General features: G+C 41.7%; 41 non-coding genes across 41 annotated transcripts; 23 read left to right on the forward strand and 18 right to left on the reverse strand.

Moving 5' to 3' along the window:
• The first annotated feature begins 134 nt into the window (after window positions 1–134).
• TRNAT-AGU (transfer RNA threonine (anticodon AGU)) lies at window positions 135–208 on the forward strand. Its single transcript has one exon. It is a non-coding gene; the product is annotated as a tRNA-Thr (tRNA).
• Window positions 209–481: 273 nt separating this feature from the next.
• TRNAS-GCU (transfer RNA serine (anticodon GCU)) lies at window positions 482–563 on the reverse strand. The gene has a single exon. It is a non-coding gene; the product is annotated as a tRNA-Ser (tRNA).
• Window positions 564–1004: 441 nt separating this feature from the next.
• TRNAT-UGU (transfer RNA threonine (anticodon UGU)) lies at window positions 1005–1078 on the reverse strand. Its single transcript has one exon. It is a non-coding gene; the product is annotated as a tRNA-Thr (tRNA).
• Window positions 1079–1781: 703 nt separating this feature from the next.
• TRNAT-UGU (transfer RNA threonine (anticodon UGU)) lies at window positions 1782–1855 on the forward strand. Its single transcript has one exon. It is a non-coding gene; the product is annotated as a tRNA-Thr (tRNA).
• A 377-nt stretch (window positions 1856–2232) lies between these two features.
• On the reverse strand, window positions 2233–2314 carry TRNAS-GCU (transfer RNA serine (anticodon GCU)). Its single transcript has one exon. It is a non-coding gene; the product is annotated as a tRNA-Ser (tRNA).
• Window positions 2315–2542: 228 nt separating this feature from the next.
• On the forward strand, window positions 2543–2616 carry TRNAT-AGU (transfer RNA threonine (anticodon AGU)). Its single transcript has one exon. It is a non-coding gene; the product is annotated as a tRNA-Thr (tRNA).
• Window positions 2617–3250: 634 nt separating this feature from the next.
• TRNAT-UGU (transfer RNA threonine (anticodon UGU)) lies at window positions 3251–3324 on the forward strand. Its single transcript has one exon. It is a non-coding gene; the product is annotated as a tRNA-Thr (tRNA).
• Window positions 3325–3701: 377 nt separating this feature from the next.
• On the reverse strand, window positions 3702–3783 carry TRNAS-GCU (transfer RNA serine (anticodon GCU)). Its single transcript has one exon. It is a non-coding gene; the product is annotated as a tRNA-Ser (tRNA).
• A 228-nt stretch (window positions 3784–4011) lies between these two features.
• Window positions 4012–4085, forward strand: TRNAT-AGU (transfer RNA threonine (anticodon AGU)). Its single transcript has one exon. It is a non-coding gene; the product is annotated as a tRNA-Thr (tRNA).
• A 602-nt stretch (window positions 4086–4687) lies between these two features.
• TRNAT-UGU (transfer RNA threonine (anticodon UGU)) lies at window positions 4688–4761 on the forward strand. The gene has a single exon. It is a non-coding gene; the product is annotated as a tRNA-Thr (tRNA).
• Window positions 4762–5138: 377 nt separating this feature from the next.
• TRNAS-GCU (transfer RNA serine (anticodon GCU)) lies at window positions 5139–5220 on the reverse strand. Its single transcript has one exon. It is a non-coding gene; the product is annotated as a tRNA-Ser (tRNA).
• Window positions 5221–5448: 228 nt separating this feature from the next.
• TRNAT-AGU (transfer RNA threonine (anticodon AGU)) lies at window positions 5449–5522 on the forward strand. The gene has a single exon. It is a non-coding gene; the product is annotated as a tRNA-Thr (tRNA).
• A 273-nt stretch (window positions 5523–5795) lies between these two features.
• Window positions 5796–5877, reverse strand: TRNAS-GCU (transfer RNA serine (anticodon GCU)). Its single transcript has one exon. It is a non-coding gene; the product is annotated as a tRNA-Ser (tRNA).
• A 441-nt stretch (window positions 5878–6318) lies between these two features.
• On the reverse strand, window positions 6319–6392 carry TRNAT-UGU (transfer RNA threonine (anticodon UGU)). The gene has a single exon. It is a non-coding gene; the product is annotated as a tRNA-Thr (tRNA).
• Window positions 6393–7110: 718 nt separating this feature from the next.
• Window positions 7111–7184, forward strand: TRNAT-UGU (transfer RNA threonine (anticodon UGU)). The gene has a single exon. It is a non-coding gene; the product is annotated as a tRNA-Thr (tRNA).
• Window positions 7185–7561: 377 nt separating this feature from the next.
• On the reverse strand, window positions 7562–7643 carry TRNAS-GCU (transfer RNA serine (anticodon GCU)). The gene has a single exon. It is a non-coding gene; the product is annotated as a tRNA-Ser (tRNA).
• Window positions 7644–7871: 228 nt separating this feature from the next.
• On the forward strand, window positions 7872–7945 carry TRNAT-AGU (transfer RNA threonine (anticodon AGU)). The gene has a single exon. It is a non-coding gene; the product is annotated as a tRNA-Thr (tRNA).
• Window positions 7946–8562: 617 nt separating this feature from the next.
• On the forward strand, window positions 8563–8636 carry TRNAT-UGU (transfer RNA threonine (anticodon UGU)). Its single transcript has one exon. It is a non-coding gene; the product is annotated as a tRNA-Thr (tRNA).
• A 377-nt stretch (window positions 8637–9013) lies between these two features.
• TRNAS-GCU (transfer RNA serine (anticodon GCU)) lies at window positions 9014–9095 on the reverse strand. The gene has a single exon. It is a non-coding gene; the product is annotated as a tRNA-Ser (tRNA).
• Window positions 9096–9323: 228 nt separating this feature from the next.
• On the forward strand, window positions 9324–9397 carry TRNAT-AGU (transfer RNA threonine (anticodon AGU)). The gene has a single exon. It is a non-coding gene; the product is annotated as a tRNA-Thr (tRNA).
• Window positions 9398–10014: 617 nt separating this feature from the next.
• Window positions 10015–10088, forward strand: TRNAT-UGU (transfer RNA threonine (anticodon UGU)). The gene has a single exon. It is a non-coding gene; the product is annotated as a tRNA-Thr (tRNA).
• Window positions 10089–10465: 377 nt separating this feature from the next.
• Window positions 10466–10547, reverse strand: TRNAS-GCU (transfer RNA serine (anticodon GCU)). Its single transcript has one exon. It is a non-coding gene; the product is annotated as a tRNA-Ser (tRNA).
• A 228-nt stretch (window positions 10548–10775) lies between these two features.
• On the forward strand, window positions 10776–10849 carry TRNAT-AGU (transfer RNA threonine (anticodon AGU)). The gene has a single exon. It is a non-coding gene; the product is annotated as a tRNA-Thr (tRNA).
• A 617-nt stretch (window positions 10850–11466) lies between these two features.
• On the forward strand, window positions 11467–11540 carry TRNAT-UGU (transfer RNA threonine (anticodon UGU)). The gene has a single exon. It is a non-coding gene; the product is annotated as a tRNA-Thr (tRNA).
• Window positions 11541–11917: 377 nt separating this feature from the next.
• TRNAS-GCU (transfer RNA serine (anticodon GCU)) lies at window positions 11918–11999 on the reverse strand. Its single transcript has one exon. It is a non-coding gene; the product is annotated as a tRNA-Ser (tRNA).
• A 228-nt stretch (window positions 12000–12227) lies between these two features.
• Window positions 12228–12301, forward strand: TRNAT-AGU (transfer RNA threonine (anticodon AGU)). The gene has a single exon. It is a non-coding gene; the product is annotated as a tRNA-Thr (tRNA).
• A 625-nt stretch (window positions 12302–12926) lies between these two features.
• On the forward strand, window positions 12927–13000 carry TRNAT-UGU (transfer RNA threonine (anticodon UGU)). The gene has a single exon. It is a non-coding gene; the product is annotated as a tRNA-Thr (tRNA).
• A 377-nt stretch (window positions 13001–13377) lies between these two features.
• On the reverse strand, window positions 13378–13459 carry TRNAS-GCU (transfer RNA serine (anticodon GCU)). The gene has a single exon. It is a non-coding gene; the product is annotated as a tRNA-Ser (tRNA).
• Window positions 13460–13687: 228 nt separating this feature from the next.
• On the forward strand, window positions 13688–13761 carry TRNAT-AGU (transfer RNA threonine (anticodon AGU)). Its single transcript has one exon. It is a non-coding gene; the product is annotated as a tRNA-Thr (tRNA).
• A 378-nt stretch (window positions 13762–14139) lies between these two features.
• Window positions 14140–14221, reverse strand: TRNAS-GCU (transfer RNA serine (anticodon GCU)). Its single transcript has one exon. It is a non-coding gene; the product is annotated as a tRNA-Ser (tRNA).
• Window positions 14222–14449: 228 nt separating this feature from the next.
• On the forward strand, window positions 14450–14523 carry TRNAT-AGU (transfer RNA threonine (anticodon AGU)). The gene has a single exon. It is a non-coding gene; the product is annotated as a tRNA-Thr (tRNA).
• Window positions 14524–14901: 378 nt separating this feature from the next.
• Window positions 14902–14983, reverse strand: TRNAS-GCU (transfer RNA serine (anticodon GCU)). The gene has a single exon. It is a non-coding gene; the product is annotated as a tRNA-Ser (tRNA).
• A 441-nt stretch (window positions 14984–15424) lies between these two features.
• On the reverse strand, window positions 15425–15498 carry TRNAT-UGU (transfer RNA threonine (anticodon UGU)). The gene has a single exon. It is a non-coding gene; the product is annotated as a tRNA-Thr (tRNA).
• Window positions 15499–16217: 719 nt separating this feature from the next.
• Window positions 16218–16291, forward strand: TRNAT-UGU (transfer RNA threonine (anticodon UGU)). Its single transcript has one exon. It is a non-coding gene; the product is annotated as a tRNA-Thr (tRNA).
• A 377-nt stretch (window positions 16292–16668) lies between these two features.
• On the reverse strand, window positions 16669–16750 carry TRNAS-GCU (transfer RNA serine (anticodon GCU)). Its single transcript has one exon. It is a non-coding gene; the product is annotated as a tRNA-Ser (tRNA).
• Window positions 16751–16978: 228 nt separating this feature from the next.
• Window positions 16979–17052, forward strand: TRNAT-AGU (transfer RNA threonine (anticodon AGU)). The gene has a single exon. It is a non-coding gene; the product is annotated as a tRNA-Thr (tRNA).
• Window positions 17053–18108: 1056 nt separating this feature from the next.
• Window positions 18109–18190, reverse strand: TRNAS-GCU (transfer RNA serine (anticodon GCU)). The gene has a single exon. It is a non-coding gene; the product is annotated as a tRNA-Ser (tRNA).
• Window positions 18191–18418: 228 nt separating this feature from the next.
• On the forward strand, window positions 18419–18492 carry TRNAT-AGU (transfer RNA threonine (anticodon AGU)). The gene has a single exon. It is a non-coding gene; the product is annotated as a tRNA-Thr (tRNA).
• A 625-nt stretch (window positions 18493–19117) lies between these two features.
• TRNAT-UGU (transfer RNA threonine (anticodon UGU)) lies at window positions 19118–19191 on the forward strand. Its single transcript has one exon. It is a non-coding gene; the product is annotated as a tRNA-Thr (tRNA).
• A 377-nt stretch (window positions 19192–19568) lies between these two features.
• TRNAS-GCU (transfer RNA serine (anticodon GCU)) lies at window positions 19569–19650 on the reverse strand. Its single transcript has one exon. It is a non-coding gene; the product is annotated as a tRNA-Ser (tRNA).
• Window positions 19651–19878: 228 nt separating this feature from the next.
• TRNAT-AGU (transfer RNA threonine (anticodon AGU)) lies at window positions 19879–19952 on the forward strand. The gene has a single exon. It is a non-coding gene; the product is annotated as a tRNA-Thr (tRNA).
• Window positions 19953–20321: the final 369 nt, after the last annotated feature.

Consider the following 20321-nt stretch of genomic DNA (forward strand, 5'->3'; position numbering starts at 1 on the left):
CTTAGGGGACCGTAACTCCAAGTTGGTGAAAAAATGCAAGCTGCAACCACTCCATCAATGCACAACATTTAGTAGAAATTTGAATCATTGCGTAAGAAATTCCCATTTTCTGGCTTTTCTGCTGGACTTCATGTGGTGCTGTGGCTTAGTTGGTTAAAGCGCATGTCTAGTAAACAGGAGATCCTGAGTTCAAATCTCAGCAGTGCCTTTTTTACCCCCTAAATTTTAAGCTTTTCATACCAAAAAGCAGATGTTCAATCCTATCTGACATCAATATTGACCATCCCACAGCCCTAAGACAGTCCGAGCAAAGTCAAAAATATGGATGCTGGCTAAACGTCCAAAAGAAAGAAATGTCCTCATCTTCTTTATAGGATAGCATTAAGCACCATGCCAGAGGAATTGGAAAACAAGGCAGGATTTCTAAGGCCTGGTTGATAGGTCACGTAACGCACCCTTCTGGATTGGAAATAGAAAACTCCCACGAGGATGGGATTTGAACCCATGCATGCAGAGCACAATGGATTAGCAGTCCATCGCCTTAACCACTCGGCCACCTCGTCTACATAAGTCCCTATCTCCCGGTGATAGATTCTGAGAACAGGGTCAAAAAGTTTTTTGATGCATTTTTATTGAAGGTCACAGATCAGGCACTGGCTGATGAGACCGTAACTCCAAGTTGCCTTGTAGATTCTTTATTGTCAGCATATGCAGTGGATGCTGTCACCATGGCAGTTTTCTATTTTTGATTCAGAAACGTGCCTCATGTGACCTATCAACCTGGCATTAGTAATCCTGCATTGTTTTTCCATTTCTCTTGCATGGTGCTTAATACTATCCAATAAAGAAGATGAGGACATTTCCTTCTTTTGGGCATTCAGCCAGCATACATATTTTTGACTTTGCTCGGACATTCTTAGGACTGTGGGATAGACAAGCTTGAAGTCACATATGATTGAACGTCTACTTCTTGGTATGAAAAGCTCAAAATTGCAAAGAAAGAAAGGCACTGCTGAGATTTGAACTCAGGATCTCCTGTTTACAAGACAGGCGCTTTAACTAACTAAGCCACAGCGCCATGACAACCCTTTTCTTAGAGTCAGAAAATGGGAATTGCTTAGGTGGTTAAAGCGCCTGTCTAGTAAACAGGAGATCCTGAGTTCAAATCTCAGCAGTGCCTTTTTTCCCCCTAAATTTTAAGCTTTTCATACCAAAAAGCAGATGTTCAATCCTATCTGACATCAATATTGTCCATCCCACAGCCCTAAGACAGTCCGAGCAAAGTCAAAAATATGGATGCTGGCTAAACGCCCAAAAGAAAGAAATGTCCTCATCTTCTTTATAGGATAGCATTAAGCACCATGCAAGAGGAATTGGAAAACAAGGCAGGATTTCTAAGGCCTGGTTGATAGGTCACGTAACGCACCCTTCTGGATTGGAAATAGAAAACTCCCATGCCTGCAAAGACAATAAAAATTCTACAAAGCAAGATACCAAGTTGGAAAAGGCATGCAGAGCACAATGGATTAGCCGTCCATCGACTTAACCCCTCGGCCACCTCGTCTTTAAAAGGCAACCACTCCAGGTGAGACATTCTGACAACATGATCAACAAGTCTTTGGCTGCATTTTCATTGAAGGTCACATATTAAGCACTGGCTGAATGGACCGTAACTCAAAAAATGCAAGCTGCAACTGCTCCGTCAATATACAGCATTTTGTAGACATTTTAATCATTGCATAGCAATTCCCATTTTCTGACTTTTAGGCAAGGGTTGTCATGGCGCTGTGGCTTAGTTGGTTAAAGCGCCTGTCTTGTAAACAGGAGATCCTGAGTTCGAATCTCAGCAGTGCCTTTCTTTCTTTGTAATTTTGAGCTTTTCATACCAAGAAGTAGACGTTCAATCATATGTGACTTCAAACTTGTCTATCCCACAGTCCTAAGAATGTCCGAGCAAAGTCAAAAATATGTATACTGGATGAATGCCCAAAAGAAGGAAATGTCCTCATCTTCTTTATTGGATAGTATTAAGCACCATGCAAGAGAAATGGAAAAACAATGCAGGATTACTAATGCCAGGTTGATAGGTCACATGAGGCACGTTTCTGAATCAAAAATAGAAAACTGCCATGGTGGCAGCATCCACTGCATATGCTGACAATAAAGAATCTACAAGGCAAGTTGCAAAGAATCTACTAGGCAAGCTGCAAAGTGGTAAAAAGTAGAAGGAACCGACGAGGATGGGATTTGAACCCATGCATGCAGAGCACAATGGATTAGCAGTCCATCGCCTTAACCACTCGGCCACCTCGTCTACATAAGTCCCTACCTCCAGGTGATAGATTCTGAGAACAGGGTCAAAAAGTTTTTTGCTGCATTTTTATTGAAGGTCACAGATCAGGCACTGGCTTAGGGGACCGTAACTCCAAGTTGGTGAAAAAATGCAAGCTGCAACCACTCCATCAATGCACAACATTTAGTAGAAATTTGAATCATTGCGTAAGAAATTCCCATTTTCTGGCTTTTCTGCTGGACTTCATGTGGTGCTGTGGCTTAGTTGGTTAAAGCGCCTGTCTAGTAAACAGGAGATCCTGAGTTCAAATCTCAGCAGTGCCTTTTTTTCCCCCTAAATTTTAAGCTTTTCATACCAAAAAGCAGATGTTCAATCCTATCTGACATCAATATTGACCATCCCACAGCCCTAAGACAGTCCGAGCAAAGTCAAAAATATGGATGCTGCCTAAACGTCCAAAAGAAAGAAATGTCCTCATCTTCTTTATAGGATAGCATTAAGCACCATGCAAGAGGAATTGGAAAACAAGGCAGGATTTCTAAGGCCTGGTTGATAGGTCACGTAACGCACCCTTCTGGATTGGAAATAGAAAACTCCCATGCCTGCAAAGACAATAAAAAATCTACAAAGCAAGATACCAAGTTGGAAAAGGCATGCAGAGCACAATGGATTAGCCGTCCATCGACTTAACCCCTCGGCCACCTCGTCTTTAAAAGGCAACCACTCCAGGTGAGACATTCTGACAACATGATCAACAAGTCTTTGGCTGCATTTTCATTGAAGGTCACATATTAAGCACTGGCTGAATGGACCGTAACTCAAAAAATGCAAGCTGCAACTGCTCCGTCAATATACAGCATTTTGTAGACATTTTAATAATTGCATAGCAATTCCCATTTTCTGACTTTCTGACTTTCTGACTTTTTGACTTTTTGACTTTTTGGCATTGGTTGTCATGGCGCTGTGGCTTAGTTGGTTAAAGTGCCTGTCTTGTAAACAGGAGATCCTGAGTTCGAATCTCAGCAATGCCTTTCTTTCTTTGCAATTTTGAGCTTTTCATACCAAGAAGTAGACGTTCAATCATATGTGACTTCAAACTTTTCTATCCCACAGTCCTAAGAATGTCCGAGCAAAGTCAAAAATATGTATGCTGGCTGAATGCCCAAAAGAAGGAAATGTCCTCATCTTCTTTATTGGATAGTATTAAGCACCATGAAAGAGAAATGGAAAAACAATGCAGGATTACTAATGCCAGGTTGATAGGTCACATGAGGCACGTTTCTGAATCAAAAATAGAAAACTGCCATGGTGGCAGCATCCACTGCATATGCTGACAATAAAGAATCTACAAGGCAAGTTGCAAAGAATCTACTAGGCAAGCTGCAAAGTGGTAAAAAGTAGAAGAAACCGACAAGGATGGGATTTGAACCCATGCATGCAGAGCACAATGGATTAGCAGTCCATCGCCTTTACCACTCGGCCACCTCGTCTACATAAGTCCCTTCCTCCAGGTGATAGATTCTGAGAACAGGGTCAAAAAGTTTTTTGCTGCATTTTTATTGAAGGTCACAGATCAGGCACTGGCTGAGGGGACCGTAACTCCAAGTTGGTGAAAAAATGCAAGCTGCAACCACTCCATCAATGCACAACATTTAGTAGAAATTTGAATCATTGCGTAAGAAATTCCCATTTTCTGGCTTTTCTGCTGGACTTCATGTGGTGCTGTGGCTTAGTTGGTTAAAGCGCCTGTCTAGTAAACAGGAGATCCTGAGTTCAAATCTCAGCAGTGCCTTTTTTTCCCCCTAAATTTTAAGCTTTTCATACCAAAAAGCAGATGTTCAATCCTATCTGACATCAATATTGACCATCCCACAGCCCTAAGACAGTCCGAGCAAAGTCAAAAATATGGATGCTGGCTAAACGTCCAAAAGAAAGAAATGTCCTCATCTTCTTTATAGGATAGCATTAAGCACCATGCAAGAGGAATTGGAAAACAAGGCAGGATTTCTAAGGCCTGGTTGATAGGTCACGTAACGCACCCTTCTGGATTGGAAATAGAAAACTCCCATGCCTGCAAAGACAAAAAAAAATCTTCAAAGCAAGATACCAAGTTGGAAAAGGCATGCAGAGCACAATGGATTAGCCGTCCATCGACTTAACCCCTCGGCCACCTCGTCTTTAAAAGGCAACCACTCCAGGTGAGACATTCTGACAACATGATCAACAAGTCTTTGGCTGCATTTTCATTGAAGGTCACATATTAAGCACTGGCTGAATGGACCGTAACTCAAAAAATGCAAGCTGCAACTGCTCCGTCAATATACAGCATTTTGTAGACATTTTAATCATTGCATAGCAATTCCCATTTTCTGACTTTTAGGCAAGGGTTGTCATGGCGCTGTGGCTTAGTTGGTTAAAGCGCCTGTCTTGTAAACAGGAGATCCTGAGTTCGAATCTCAGCAGTGCCTTTCTTTCTTTGCAATTTTGAGCTTTTCATACCAAGAAGTAGACGTTCAATCATATGTGACTTCAAACTTGTCTATCCCACAGTCCTAAGAATGTCCGAGCAAAGTCAAAAATATGTATGCTGGATGAATGCCCAAAAGAAGGAAATGTCCTCATCTTCTTTATTGGATAGTATTAAGCACCATGCAAGAGAAATGGAAAAACAATGCAGGATTACTAATGCCAGGTTGATAGGTCACATGAGGCACGTTTCTGAATCAAAAATAGAAAACTGCCATGGTGGCAGCATCCACTGCATATGCTGACAATAAAGAATCTACAAGGCAAGTTGCAAAGAATCTACTAGGCAAGCTGCAAAGTGGTAAAAAGTAGAAGGAACCGACGAGGATGGGATTTGAACCCATGCATGCAGAGCACAATGGGTTAGCAGTCCATCGCCTTAACCACTCGGCCACCTCGTCTACATAAGTCCCTACCTCCAGGTGATAGATTCTGAGAACAGGGTCAAAAAGTTTTTTGCTGCATTTTTATTGAAGGTCACAGATCAGGCACTGGCTTAGGGGACCGTAACTCCAAGTTGGTGAAAAAATGCAAGCTGCAACCACTCCATCAATGCACAACATTTAGTAGAAATTTGAATCATTGCGTAAGAAATTCCCATTTTCTGGCTTTTCTGCTGGACTTCATGTGGTGCTGTGGCTTAGTTGGTTAAAGTGCCTGTCTAGTAAACAGGAGATCCTGAGTTCAAATCTCAGCAGTGCCTTTTTTTCCCCCTAAATTTTAAGCTTTTCATACCAAAAAGCAGATGTTCAATCCTATCTGACATCAATATTGACCATCCCACAGCCCTAAGACAGTCCGAGCAAAGTCAAAAATATGGATGCTGGCTAAACGTCCAAAAGAAAGAAATGTCCTCATCTTCTTTATAGGATAGCATTAAGCACCATGCAAGAGGAATTGGAAAACAAGGCAGGATTTCTAAGGCCTGGTTGATAGGTCACGTAACGCACCCTTCTGGATTGGAAATAGAAAACTCCCACGAGGATGGGATTTGAACCCATGCATGCAGAGCACAATGGATTAGCAGTCCATCGCCTTAACCACTCGGCCACCTCGTCTACATAAGTCCCTATCTCCCGGTGATAGATTCTGAGAACAGGGTCAAAAAGTTTTTTGATGCATTTTTATTGAAGGTCACAGATCAGGCACTGGCTGATGAGACTGTAACTCCAAGTTGCCTTGTAGATTCTTTATTGTCAGCATATGCAGTGGATGCTGTCACCATGGCAGTTTTCTATTTTTGATTCAGAAACGTGCCTCATGTGACCTATCAACCTGGCATTAGTAATCCTGCATTGTTTTTCCATTTCTCTTGCATGGTGCTTAATACTATCCAATAAAGAAGATGAGGACATTTCCTTCTTTTGGGCATTCAGCCAGCATACATATTTTTGACTTTGCTCGGACATTCTTAGGACTGTGGGATAGACAAGCTTGAAGTCACATATGATTGAACGTCTACTTCTTGGTATGAAAAGCTCAAAATTGCAAAGAAAGAAAGGCACTGCTGAGATTTGAACTCAGGATCTCCTGTTTACAAGACAGGCGCTTTAACTAACTAAGCCACAGCGCCATGACAACCCTTGTCTTAGAGTCAGAAAATGGGAATTGCTTAGGTGGTTAAAGCGCCTGTCTAGTAAACAGGAGATCCTGAGTTCAAATCTCAGCAGTGCCTTTTTCCCCCTAAATTTTAAGCTTTTCATACCAAAAAGCAGATGTTCAATCCTATCTGACATCAATATTGTCCATCCCACAGCCCTAAGACAGTCCGAGCAAAGTCAAAAATATGGATGCTGGCTAAACGCCCAAAAGAAAGAAATGTCCTCATCTTCTTTATAGGATAGCATTAAGCACCATGCAAGAGGAATTGGAAAACAAGGCAGGATTTCTAAGGCCTGGTTGATAGGTCACGTAACGCACCCTTCTGGATTGGAAATAGAAAACTCCCATGCCTGCAAAGACAATAAAAAATCTACAAAGCAAGATATCAAGTTGGAAAAGGCATGCGGAGCACAATGGATTAGCCGTCCATCGACTTAACCCCTCGGCCACCTCGTCTTTAAAAGGCAACCACTCCAGGTGAGACATTCTGACAACATGATCAACAAGTCTTTGGCTGCATTTTCATTGAAGGTCACATATTAAGCACTGGCTGAATGGACCGTAACTCAAAAAATGCAAGCTGCAACTGCTCCGTCAATATACAGCATTTTGTAGACATTTTAATCATTGCATAGCAATTCCCATTTTCTGACTTTCTGACTTTTTGACTTTTTGGCATTGGTTGTCATGGCGCTGTGGCTTAGTTGGTTAAAGCGCCTGTCTTGTAAACAGGAGATTCTGAGTTCGATTTTCAGCAGTGCCTTTCTTTCTTTGCAATTTTGAGCTTTTCATACCAAGAAGTAGACGTTCAATCATATGTGACTTCAAACTTGTCTATCCCACAGTCCTAAGAATGTCCGAGCAAAGTCAAAAATATGTATGCTGGCTGAATGCCCAAAAGAAGGAAATGTCCTCATCTTCTTTATTGGATAGTATTAAGCACCATGAAAGAGAAATGAAAAAACAATGCAGGATTACTAATGCCAGGTTGATAGGTCACACGAGGCACGTTTCTGAATCAAAAATAGAAAACTGCCATGGTGGGAGCATCCACTGCATATGCTGACAATAAAGAATCTACAAGGCAAGTTGCAAAGAATCTACTAGGCAAGCTGCAAAGTGGTAAAAAGTAGAAGAAACCGACGAGGATGGGATTTGAACCCATGCATGCAGAGCACAATGTATTAGCAGTCCATCGCCTTAACCACTCGGCCACCTCGTCTACATAAGTCCCTACCTCCAGGTGATAGATTCTGAGAACAGGGTCAAAAAATTTTTTGCTGCATTTTTATTGAAGGTCACAGATCAGGCACTGTCTGAGGGGACCGTAACTCCAAGTTGGTGAAAAAATGCAAGCTGCAACCACTCCATCAATGCACAACATTAAGTAGAAATTTGAATCATTGCGTAAGAAATTCCCATTTTCTGGCTTTTCTGCTGGACTTCATGTGGTGCTGTGGCTTAGTTGGTTAAAGCGCCTGTCTAGTAAACAGGAGATCCTGAGTTCAAATCTCAGCAGTGCCTTTTTTTCCCCTAAATTTTAAGCTTTTCATACCAAAAAGCAGATGTTCAATCCTATCTGACATCAATATTGACCATCCCACAGCCCTAAGACAGTCCGAGCAAAGTCAAAAATATGGATGCTGGCTAAACGTCCAAAAGAAAGAAATGTCCTCATCTTCTTTATAGGATAGCATTAAGCACCATGCAAGAGGAATTGGAAAACAAGGTAGGATTTCTAAGGCCTGGTTGATAGGTCACGTAACGCACCCTTCTGGATTGGAAATAGAAAACTCCCATGCCTGCAAAGACAATAAAACATCTTCAAAGCAAGATACCAAGTTGGAAAAGGCATGCAGAGCACAATGGATTAGCCGTCCATCGACTTAACCCCTCGGCCACCTCGTCTTTAAAAGGCAACCACTCCAGGTGAGACATTCTGACAACATGATCAACAAGTCTTTGGCTGCATTTTCATTGAAGATCACATATTAAGCACTGGCTGAATGGACCGTAACTCAAAAAATGCAAGCTGCAACTGCTCCGTCAATATACAGCATTTTTTAGACATTTTAATCATTGCATAGCAATTCCCATTTTCTGACTTTCTGACTTTTTGACTTTTTGGCATTGGTTGTCATGGCGCTGTGGCTTAGTTGGTTAAAGCGCCTGTCTTGTAAACAGGAGATCCTGAGTTCGAATCTCAGCAGTGCCTTTCTTTCTTTGCAATTTTGAGCTTTTCATACCAAGAAGTAGACGTTCAATCATATGTGACTTCAAACTTGTCTATCCCACAGTCCTAAGAATGTCCGAGCAAAGTCAAAAATATGTATGCTGGCTGAATGCCCAAAAGAAGGAAATGTCCTCATCTTCTTTATTGGATAGTATTAAGCACCATGAAAGAGAAATGGAAAAACAATGCAGGATTACTAATGCCAGGTTGATAGGTCACACGAGGCACGTTTCTGAATCAAAAATAGAAAACTGCCATGGTGGGAGCATCCACTGCATATGCTGACAATAAAGAATCTACAAGGCAAGTTGCAAAGAATCTACTAGGCAAGCTGCAAAGTGGTAAAAAGTAGAAGAAACCGACGAGGATGGGATTTGAACCCATGCATGCAGAGCACAATGGATTAGCAGTCCATCGCCTTAACCACTCGGCCACCACGTCTACATAAGTCCCTACCTCCAGGTGATAGATTCTGAGAACAGGGTCAAAAAGTTTTTTACTGCATTTTTATTGAAGGTCACAGATCAGGCACTGGCTGAGGGGACCGTAACTCCAAGTTGGTGAAAAAATGCAAGCTGCAACCACTCCATCAATGCACAACATTAAGTAGAAATTTGAATCATTGCGTAAGAAATTCCCATTTTCTGGCTTTTCTGCTGGACTTCATTTGGTGCTGTGGCTTAGTTGGTTAAAGCGCCTGTCTAGTAAACAGGAGATCCTGAGTTCAAATCTCAGCAGTGCCTTTTTTTCCCCTAAATTTTAAGCTTTTCATACCAAAAAGCAGATGTTCAGTCCTATATGACATCAATATTGACCATCCCACAGCCATAAGACAGTCCGAGTAAAGTCAAAAATATGGATGCTGGCTAAACGTCCAATAGAAAGAAATGTCCTCATCTTCTTTATAGGATAGCATTAAGCACCATGCAAGAGGAATTGGAAAACAAGGCAGGATTTCTAAGGCCTGGTTGATAGGTCACGTAACGCACCCTTCTGGATTGGAAATAGAAAACTCCCATGCCTGCAAAGACAATAAAAAATCTTCAAAGCAAGATACCAAGTTGGAAAAGGCATGCAGAGCACAATGGATTAGCCGTCCATCGACTTAACCCCTCGGCCACCTCGTCTTTAAAAGGCAACCACTCCAGGTGAGACATTCTGACAACATGATCAACAAATCTTTGGCTGCATTTTCATTGAAGATCACATATTAAGCACTGGCTGAATGGACCGTAACTCAAAAAATGCAAGCTGCAACTGCTCCGTCAATATACAGCATTTTGTAGACATTTTAATCATTGCATAGCAATTCCCATTTTCTGACTTTCTGACTTTTTGATTTTTTGGCATTGGTTGTCATGGCGCTGTGGCTTAGTTGGTTAAAGCGCCTGTCTTGTAAACAGGAGATTCTGAGTTCGATTTTCAGCAGTGCCTTTCTTTCTTTGCAATTTTGAGCTTTTCATACCAAGAAGTAGACGTTCAATCATATGTGACTTCAAACTTGTCTATCCCACAGTCCTAAGAATGTCCGAGCAAAGTCAAAAATATGTATGCTGGCTGAATGCCCAAAAGAAGGAAATGTCCTCATCTTCTTTATTGGATAGTATTAAGCACCATGAAAGAGAAATGAAAAAACAATGCAGGATTACTAATGCCAGGTTGATAGGTCACACGAGGCACGTTTCTGAATCAAAAATAGAAAACTGCCATGGTGGGAGCATCCACTGCATATGCTGACAATAAAGAATCTACAAGGCAAGTTGCAAAGAATCTACTAGGCAAGCTGCAAAGTGGTAAAAAGTAGAAGAAACCGACGAGGATGGGATTTGAACCCATGCATGCAGAGCACAATGGATTAGCAGTCCATCGCCTTAACCACTCGGCCACCTCGTCTACATAAGTCCCTACCTCCAGGTGATAGATTCTGAGAACAGGGTCAAAAAATTTTTTGCTGCATTTTTATTGAAGGTCACAGATCAGGCACTGTCTGAGGGGACCGTAACTCCAAGTTGGTGAAAAAATGCAAGCTGCAACCACTCCATCAATGCACAACATTAAGTAGAAATTTGAATCATTGCGTAAGAAATTCCCATTTTCTGGCTTTTCTGCTGGACTTCATGTGGTGCTGTGGCTTAGTTGGTTAAAGCGCCTGTCTAGTAAACAGGAGATCCTGAGTTCAAATCTCAGCAGTGCCTTTTTTTCCCCTAAATTTTAAGCTTTTCATACCAAAAAGCAGATGTTCAATCCTATCTGACATCAATATTGACCATCCCACAGCCCTAAGACAGTCCGAGCAAAGTCAAAAATATGGATGCTGGCTAAACGTCCAAAAGAAAGAAATGTCCTCATCTTCTTTATAGGATAGCATTAAGCACCATGCAAGAGGAATTGGAAAACAAGGTAGGATTTCTAAGGCCTGGTTGATAGGTCACGTAACGCACCCTTCTGGATTGGAAATAGAAAACTCCCATGCCTGCAAAGACAATAAAAAATCTTCAAAGCAAGATACCAAGTTGGAAAAGGCATGCAGAGCACAATGGATTAGCCGTCCATCGACTTAACCCCTCGGCCACCTCGTCTTTAAAAGGCAACCACTCCAGGTGAGACATTCTGACAACATGATCAACAAGTCTTTGGCTGCATTTTCATTGAAGATCACATATTAAGCACTGGCTGAATGGACCGTAACTCAAAAAATGCAAGCTGCAACTGCTCCGTCAATATACAGCATTTTTTAGACATTTTAATCATTGCATAGCAATTCCCATTTTCTGACTTTCTGACTTTTTGACTTTTTGGCATTGGTGGTCATGGCGCTGTGGCTTAGTTGGTTAAAGCGCCTGTCTTGTAAACAGGAGATCCTGAGTTCGAATCTCAGCAGTGCCTTTCTTTCTTTGCAATTTTGAGCTTTTCATACCAAGAAGTAGACGTTCAATCATATGTGACTTCAAACTTGTCTATCCCACAGTCCTAAGAATGTCCGAGCAAAGTCAAAAATATGTATGCTGGCTGAATGCCCAAAAGAAGGAAATGTCCTCATCTTCTTTATTGGATAGTATTAAGCACCATGAAAGAGAAATGGAAAAACAATGCAGGATTACTAATGCCAGGTTGATAGGTCACACGAGGCACGTTTCTGAATCAAAAATAGAAAACTGCCATGGTGGGAGCATCCACTGCATATGCTGACAATAAAGAATCTACAAGGCAAGTTGCAAAGAATCTACTAGGCAAGCTGCAAAGTGGTAAAAAGTAGAAGAAACCGACGAGGATGGGATTTGAACCCATGCATGCAGAGCACAATGGATTAGCAGTCCATCGCCTTAACCACTCGGCCACCTCGTCTACATAAGTCCCTACCTCCAGGTGATAGATTCTGAGAACAGGGTCAAAAAGTTTTTTACTGCATTTTTATTGAAGGTCACAGATCAGGCACTGGCTGAGGGGACCGTAACTCCAAGTTGGTGAAAAAATGCAAGCTGCAACCACTCCATCAATGCACAACATTAAGTAGAAATTTGAATCATTGCGTAAGAAATTCCCATTTTCTGGCTTTTCTGCTGGACTTCATGTGGTGCTGTGGCTTAGTTGGTTAAAGCGCCTGTCTAGTAAACAGGAGATCCTGAGTTCAAATCTCAGCAGTGCCTTTTTTTCCCCTAAATTTTAAGCTTTTCATACCAAAAAGCAGATGTTCAGTCCTATATGACATCAATATTGACCATCCCACAGCCATAAGACAGTCCGAGCAAAGTCAAAAATATGGATGCTGGCTAAACGTCCAATAGAAAGAAATGTCCTCATGTTCTTTATAGGATAGCATTAAGCACCATGCAAGAGGAATTGGAAAACAAGGCAGGATTTCTAAGGCCTGGTTGATAGGTCACGTAACGCACCCTTCTGGATTGGAAATAGAAAACTCCCATGCCTGCAAAGACAATAAAAAATCTTCAAAGCAAGATACCAAGTTGGAAAAGGCATGCAGAGCACAATGGATTAGCCGTCCATCGACTTAACCCCTCGGCCACCTCGTCTTTAAAAGGCAACCACTCCAGGTGAGACATTCTGACAACATGATCAACAAGTCTTTGGCTGCATTTTCATTGAAGATCACATATTAAGCACTGGCTGAATGGACCGTAACTCAAAAAATGCAAGCTGCAACTGCTCCGTCAATATACAGCATTTTGTAGACATTTTAATCATTGCATAGCAATTCCCATTTTCTGACTTTCTGACTTTTTGATTTTTTGACTTTTTGGCATTGGTTGTCATGGCGCTGTGGCTTAGTTGGTTAAAGCGCCTGTCTTGTAAACAGGAGATCCTGATTTCGAATCTCAGCAGTGGCTTTTTTTCTTTGCAATTTTGAGCTTTTCATACCAAGAAGTAGACGTTCAATCATATGTGACTTCAAACTTGTCTATCCCACAGTCCTAAGAATGTCCGAGCAAAGTCAAAAATATGTATGCTGGCTGAATGCCCAAAAGAAGGAAATGTCCCCATCTTCTTTATTGGATAGTATTAAGCACCATGAAAGAGAAATGGAAAAACAATGCAGGATTACTAATGCCAGGTTGATAGGTCACATGAGGCACGTTTCTGAATCAAAAATAGAAAACTGCCATGGTGGGAGCATCCACTGCATATGCTGACAATAAAGAATCTACAAGGCAAGTTGCAAAGAATCTACTAGGCAAGCTGCAAAGTGGTAAAAAGTAGAAGAAACCGACGAGGATGGGATTTGAACCCATGCATGCAGAGCACAATGGATTAGCAGTCCATCGCCTTAACCACTCGGCCACCTCGTCTACATAAGTCCCTACCTCCAAGTGATAGATTCTGAGAACAGGGTCAAAAAGTTTTTTGCTGCATTTTTATTGAAGGTCACAGATCAGGCACTGGCTTAGGGGACCGTAACTCCAAGTTGGTGAAAAAATGCAAGCTGCAACCACTCCATCAATGCACAACATTTAGTAGAAATTTGAATCATTGCGTAAGAAATTCCCATTTTCTGGCTTTTCTGCTGGACTTCACTTGGCGCTGTGGCTTAGGTGGTTAAAGCGCCTGTCTAGTAAACAGGAGATCCTGAGTTCAAATCTCAGCAGTGCCTTTTTTTCCCCCTAAATTTTAAGCTTTTCATACCAAAAAGCAGATGTTCAATCCTATCTGACATCAATATTGTCCATCCCACAGCCCTAAGACAGTCCGAGCAAAGTAAAAAATATGGATGCTGGCTAAACGCCCAAAAGAAAGAAATGTCCTCATCTTCTTTATTGGATAGTATTAAGCACCATGAAAGAGAAATGGAAAAACAATGCAGGATTACTAATGCCAGGTTGATAGGTCACATGAGGCACGTTTCTGAATCAAAAATAGAAAACTGCCATGGTGGGAGCATCCACTGCATATGCTGACAATAAAGAATCTACAAGGCAAGTTGCAAACAATCTACTAGGCAAGCTGCAAAGGGGTAAAAAGTAGAAGAAACCGACGAGGATGGGATTTGAACCCATGCATGCAGAGCACAATGGATTAGCAGTCCATCGCCTTAACCACTCGGCCACCTCGTCTACATAAGTCCCTACCTCCAAGTGATAGATTCTGAGAACAGGGTCAAAAAGTTTTTTGCTGCATTTTTATTGAAGGTCACAGATCAGGCACTGGCTTAGGGGACCGTAACTCCAAGTTGGTGAAAAAATGCAAGCTGCAACCACTCCATCAATGCACAACATTTAGTAGAAATTTGAATCATTGCGTAAGAAATTCCCATTTTCTGGCTTTTCTGCTGGACTTCACTTGGCGCTGTGGCTTAGGTGGTTAAAGCGCCTGTCTAGTAAACAGGAGATCCTGAGTTCAAATCTCAGCAGTGCCTTTTTTTCCCCCTAAATTTTAAGCTTTTCATACCAAAAAGCAGATGTTCAATCCTATCTGACATCAATATTGTCCATCCCACAGCCCTAAGACAGTCCGAGCAAAGTAAAAAATATGGATGCTGGCTAAACGCCCAAAAGAAAGAAATGTCCTCATCTTCTTTATTGGATAGTATTAAGCACCATGAAAGAGAAATGGAAAAACAATGCAGGATTACTAATGCCAGGTTGATAGGTCACATGAGGCACGTTTCTGAATCAAAAATAGAAAACTGCCATGGTGGGAGCATCCACTGCATATGCTGACAATAAAGAATCTACAAGGCAAGTTGCAAACAATCTACTAGGCAAGCTGCAAAGGGGTAAAAAGTAGAAGAAACCGACGAGGATGGGATTTGAACCCATGCATGCAGAGCACAATGGATTAGCAGTCCATCGCCTTAACCACTCGGCCACCTCGTCTACATAAGTCCCTACCTCCAGGTGATAGATTCTGAGAACAGGGTCAAAAAGTTTTTTGCTGCATTTTTATTGAAGGTCACAGATCAGGCACTGGCTGATGAGACCGTAACTCCAAGTTGCCTTGTAGATTCTTTATTGTCAGCATATGCAGTGGATGCTGCCACCATGGCAGTTTTCTATTTTTGATTCAGAAACGTGCCTCATGTGACCTATCAACCTGGCATTAGTAATCCTGCATTGTTTTTCCATTTCTCTTGCATGGTGCTTAATACTATCCAATAAAGAAGATGAGGACATTTCCTTCTTTTGGGCATTCAGCCAGCATACATATTTTTGACTTTGCTCGGACATTCTTAGGACTGTGGGATAGACAAGTTTGAAGTCACATATGATTGAACGTCTACTTCTTGGTATGAAAAGCTCAAAATTGCAAAGAAAGAAAGGCACTGCTGAGATTCGAACTCAGGATCTCCTGTTTACAAGACAGGAGCTTTAACCAACTAAGCCACAGCGCCATGACAACCCGTGCCTTAAAGTCAGAAAATGGGAATTGCTTAGGTGGTTAAAGCGCCTGTCTAGTAAACAGGAGATCCTGAGTTCAAATCTCAGCAGTGCCTTTTTTTCCCCTAAATTTTAAGCTTTTCATACCAAAAAGCAGATGTTCAATCCTATCTGACATCAATATTGTCCATCCCACAGCCCTAAGACAGTCCGAGCAAAGTCAAAAATATGGATGCTGGCTAAACGCCCAAAAGAAAGAAATGTCCTCATCTTCTTTATAGGATAGCATTAAGCACCATGCAAGAGGAATTGGAAAACAAGGCAGGATTTCTAAGGCCTGGTTGATAGGTCACGTAACGCACCCTTCTGGATTGGAAATAGAAAACTCCCATGCCTGCAAAGACAATAAAAAATCTACAAAGCAAGATACCAAGTTGGAAAAGGCATGCAGAGCACAATGGATTAGCCGTCCATCGACTTAACCCCTCGGCCACCTCGTCTTTAAAAGGCAACCACTCCAGGTGAGACATTCTGACAACATGATCAACAAGTCTTTGGCTGCATTTTCATTGAAGGTCACATATTAAGCACTGGCTGAATGGACCGTAACTCAAAAAATGCAAGCTGCAACTGCTCCGTCAATATACAGCATTTTGTAGACATTTTAATCATTGCATAGCAATTCCCATTTTCTGACTTTCTGACTTTTTGACTTTTTGGCATTGGTTGTCATGGTGCTGTGGCTTAGTTGGTTAAAGCGCCTGTCTTGTAAACAGGAGATTCTGAGTTCAAATCTCAGCAGTGCCTTTCTTTCTTTACAATTTTGAGCTTTTCATACCAAGAAGTAGACGTTCAATCATATGTGACTTCAAACTTGTCTATCCCACAGTCCTAAGAATGTCCGAGCAAAGTCAAAAATATGTATGCTGGCTGAATGCCCAAAAGAAGGAAATGTCCTCATCTTCTTTATTGGATAGTATTAAGCACCATGAAAGAGAAATGGAAAAACAATGCAGGATTACTAATGCCAGGTTGATAGGTCACACGAGGCACGTTTCTGAATCAAAAATAGAAAACTGCCATGGTGGGAGCATCCACTGCATATGCTGACAATAAAGAATCTACAAGGCAAGTTGCAAAGAATCTACTAGGCAAGCTGCAAAGTGGTAAAAAGTAGAAGAAACCGACGAGGATGGGATTTGAACCCATGCATGCAGAGCACAATGGATTAGCAGTCCATCGCCTTAACCACTCGGCCACCTCGTCTACATAAGTCCCTACCTCCAGGTGATAGATTCTGAGAACAGGGTCAAAAAGTTTTTTACTGCATTTTTATTGAAGGTCACAGATCAGGCACTGGCTGAGGGGACCGTAACTCCAAGTTGGTGAAAAAATGCAAGCTGCAACCACTCCATCAATGCACAACATTAAGTAGAAATTTGAATCATTGCGTAAGAAATTCCCATTTTCTGGCTTTTCTGCTGGACTTCATGTGGTGCTGTGGCTTAGTTGGTTAAAGCGCCTGTCTAGTAAACAGGAGATCCTGAGTTCAAATCTCAGCAGTGCCTTTTTTTCCCCTAAATTTTAAGCTTTTCATACCAAAAAGCAGATGTTCAATCCTATCTGACATCAATATTGACCATCCCACAGCCCTAAGACAGTCCGAGCAAAGTCAAAAATATGGATGCTGGCTAAACGTCCAAAAGAAAGAAATGTCCTCATCTTCTTTATAGGATAGCATTAAGCACCATGCAAGAGGAATTGGAAAACAAGGCAGGATTTCTAAGGCCTGGTTGATAGGTCACGTAACGCACCCTTCTGGATTGGAAATAGAAAACTCCCATGCCTGCAAAGACAATAAAAAATCTTCAAAGCAAGATACCAAGTTGGAAAAGGCATGCAGAGCACAATGGATTAGCCGTCCATCGACTTAACCCCTCGGCCACCTCGTCTTTAAAAGGCAACCACTCCAGGTGAGACATTCTGACAACATGATCAACAAGTCTTTGGCTGCATTTTCATTGAAGATCACATATTAAGCACTGGCTGAATGGACCGTAACTCAAAAAATGCAAGCTGCAACTGCTCCGTCAATATACAGCATTTTGTAGACATTTTAATCATTGCATAGCAATTCCCATTTTCTGACTTTCTGACTTTTTGGCTTTTTGGCATTGGTTGTCATGGCGCTGTGGCTTAGTTGGTCTTGTAAACAGGAGATCCTGAGTTCGAATCTCAGCAGTGCCTTTCTTTCTTTGCAATTTTGAGCTTTTCATACCAAGAAGTAGACGTTCAATCATATGTGACTTCAAACTTGTCTATCCCACAGTCCTAAGAATGTCCGAGCAAAGTCAAAAATATGTATGCTGGCTGAATGCCCAAAAGAAGGAAATGTCCTCATCTTCTTTATTGGATTGTATTAAGCACCATGCAAGAGAAATGGAAAAACAATGCAGGATTACTAATGCCAGGTTGATAGGTCACATGAGGCACGTTTCTGAATCAAAAATAGAAAACTGCCATGGTGGCAGCATCCACTGCATATGCTGACAATAAAGAATCTACAAGGCAAGTTGCAAAGAATCTACTAGGCAATCTGCAAAGTGGTAAAAGGTAGAAGGAACCGACAAGGATGGGATTTGAACCCATGCATGCAGAGCACAATGGATTAGCAGTCCATCACCTTAACCACTCGGCCACCTCGTCTACATAAGTCCCTACCTCCAGGTGATAGATTCTGAGAACAGGGTCAAAAAGTTTTTTGCTGCATTTTTATTGAAGGTCACAGATCAGGCACTAGCTGAGGGGACCGTAACTCCAAGTTGGTGAAAAAATGCAAGCTGCAACCACTCCATCAATGCACAACATTTAGTAGAAATTTGAATCATTGCGTAAGAAATTCCCATTTTCTGGCTTTTCTGCTGGACTTCACTTGGCGCTGTGGCTTAGGTGGTTAAAGCGCCTGTCTAGTAAACAGGAGATTCTGAGTTCAAATCTCAGCAGTGCCTTTTTTTCCCCTAAATTTTAAGCTTTTCATACCAAAAAGCAGATGTCCAATCCTATCTGACATCAATATTGTCCATTCCACAGCCCTAAGACAGTCCGAGCAAAGTCAAAAATATGGATGCTGGCTAAACGCCCAAAAGAAAGAAATGTCCTCATCTTCTTTATAGGATAGCAATAAGCACCATGCAAGAGGAATTGGAAAACAAGGCAGGATTTCTAAGGCCTGGTAGATAGGTCACGTAACGCACCCTTCTGGATTGGAAATAGAAAACTCCCATGCCTGCAAAGACAATAAAAAATCTACAAAGCAAGATACCAAGTTGGAAAAGGCATGCAGAGCACAATGGATTAGCCGTCCATCGACTTAACCCCTCGGCCACCTCGTCTTTAAAAGGCAACCACTCCAGGTGAGACATTCTGACAACATGATCAACAAGTCTTTGGCTGCATTTTCATTGAAGGTCACATATTAAGCACTGGCTGAATGGACCGTAACTCAAAAAATGCAAGCTGCAACTGCTCCGTCAATATACAGCATTTTGTAGACATTTTAATCATTGCATAGCAATTCCCATTTTCTGACCTTCTGACTTTCTGACTTTCTGACTTTTTTGCATTGGTTGTCATGGCGCTGTGGCTTAGTTGGTTAAAGCGCCTGTCTTGTAAACAGGAGATCCTGAGTTCGAATCTTAGCAGTGCCTTTCTTTCTTTGCAATTTTGAGCTTTTCATACCAAGAAGTAGACGTTCAATCATATGTGACTTCAAACTTGTCTATCCCACAGTCCTAAGAATGTCCGAGCAAAGTCAAAAATATGTATGCTGGCTGAATGCCCAAAAGAAGGAAATGTCCTCATCTTCTTTATTGGATAGTATTAAGCACCATGCAAGAGAAATGGAAAAACAATGCAGGATTACTAATGCCAGGTTGATAGGTCACATGAGGCACGTTTCTGAATCAAAAATAGAAAACTGCCATGGTGGGAGCATCCACTGCATATGCTGACAATAAAGAATCTACAAGGCAAGTTGCAAAGAATCTACTAGGCAAGCTGCAAAGTGGTAAAAAGTAGAAGAAACCGACGAGGATGGGATTTGAACCCATGCATGCAGAGCACAATGGATTAGCAGTCCATCGCCTTAACCACTCGGCCACCTCGTCTACATAAGTCCCTACCTCCAGGTGATAGATTCTGAGAACAGGGTCAAAAAGTTTTTTGCTGCATTTTTATTGAAGGTCACAGATCAGGCACTGGCTGAGGGGACCGTAACTCCAAGTTGGTGAAAAAATGCAAGCTGCAACCACTCCATCAATGCACAACATTTAGTAGACATTTGAATAATTGCGTAAGAAATTCCCATTTTCTGGCTTTTCTGCTGGACTTCATGTGGTGCTGTGGCTTAGTTGGTTAAAGTGCCTGTCTAGTAAACAGGAGATCCTGAGTTCAAATCTCAGCAGTGCCTTTTTTCCCCCTAAATTTTAAGCTTTTCATACCAAAAAGCAGATGTTCAATCCTATCTGACATCAATATTGACCATCCCACAGCCCTAAGACAGTCCGAGCAAAGTCAAAAATATGGATGCTGGCTAAACGTCCAAAAGAAAGAAATGTCCTCATCTTCTTTATAGGATAGCATTAAGCACCATGCAAGAGGAATTGGAAAACAAGGCAGGATTTCTAAGGCCTGGTTGATAGGTCACGTAACGCACCCTTCTGGATTGGAAATAGAAAACTCCCATGCCTGCAAAGACAATAAAAAATCTACAAAGCAAGATACCAAGTTGGAAAAGGCATGCAGAGCACAATGGATTAGCCGTCCATCGACTTAACCC

The sequence above is a fragment of the Hyla sarda genome, chromosome 6 (assembly GCF_029499605.1).
Source record: "Hyla sarda isolate aHylSar1 chromosome 6, aHylSar1.hap1, whole genome shotgun sequence".
NCBI lineage: Eukaryota > Metazoa > Chordata > Amphibia > Anura > Hylidae > Hyla > Hyla sarda.